Consider the following 1,183-nt stretch of genomic DNA (forward strand, 5'->3'; position numbering starts at 1 on the left):
GAGGTTGAGGAGCACAGAGTAGTGAGGCTGAGGAGCACAGTGGTGTGAGGCTGAGGAGCACTGAGGAGTGAGGCTGAGGAGCACAGTGGTGTGAGGCTGAGGAGCACAGAGGTGTGAGACTGAGGAGCACAGAGGTGTGAGGCTCGGGAGCACAGAGGAGTGAGGCTGAGAAGCACAGCAGTGTGAGGCTGAGGAGCACTGAGGAGTGAGGCTGAAGAGCACAGTGGTGTGAGGCTGAAGAGCACAGTGGTGTGAGGCTGAGGAGCACTGAGGAGTGAGTCTGAGGAGCACAGAGACGTGAGGCTGAGGAACACAGAGACGTGAGGCCGAGGAGCACAGAGGTATGAGGCTGAGGAGCACAGTGGTGTGAGGCTGAGTTGCACGGAGGAGTGAGGAACACTGGAGTGAGGCTGAGGAGCCCAGAGCCCACAGATTCAGTGAAAAGGCGATGTGTGTGTCATCATCTCCAGATCTTGCAATGGGAATTCTGCTTTCGTTTTTGTTATTTCCCTGCCTCTGTCCTTATTGTCAGAATTCAAGGTGATCTTGGAGGCGATCTCTGTCACTCCCCACCTTGCCTGACAGTCACATGTTTATATCTACCTTCTGCCTCCACCTTGGAACAGATGCCAGTCTCTTGACTGATTTACCCTCTAGAACCACCAAGCAAATGTCCCCACCCCCACCCCATGCCAGCCAGCATTGCTCACTGGGGTAACGTTTCTGCATACTATCACCAGAACAGCAAATTCATCTCCTCAGAAACTTAATGGGTTTTAAAATGTATGTGTATAGGTTATGTACATTCATACATGTGTTCATTCATACCTGTACATATGTATACATATGTGTGGAGGCCTGAGGTCAACATCAGGTGTCTTTGTCCATCTCTCTACCTGATTCTCAGAAACAGTGTCTCTCACTGGACCTGGAGCCCACTGATTGGCCTAGGTGGGCAGCCCACAAGCTCAATGACCCTCAGTCTCTGGAATTGAGGTGTTAATGTTTACACGGCAAAGACTGTTGGCCGAGCCGTGTCCTAGTTCCTTGGCTCACAGAGCCCCCTTTTCTGATTTGTTGTCTTATCATCACAGATAAAGTAGTTGGGATACTGAAAAGTCAGTATCACGCCCCGAACTACACTATGATCAGGCAATGTCTCAGCGTAACACGCTCTCTCAAC

Source organism: Mus pahari, chromosome 4 (assembly GCF_900095145.1).
Source record: "Mus pahari chromosome 4, PAHARI_EIJ_v1.1, whole genome shotgun sequence".
NCBI classification, from domain to species: domain Eukaryota; kingdom Metazoa; phylum Chordata; class Mammalia; order Rodentia; family Muridae; genus Mus; species Mus pahari.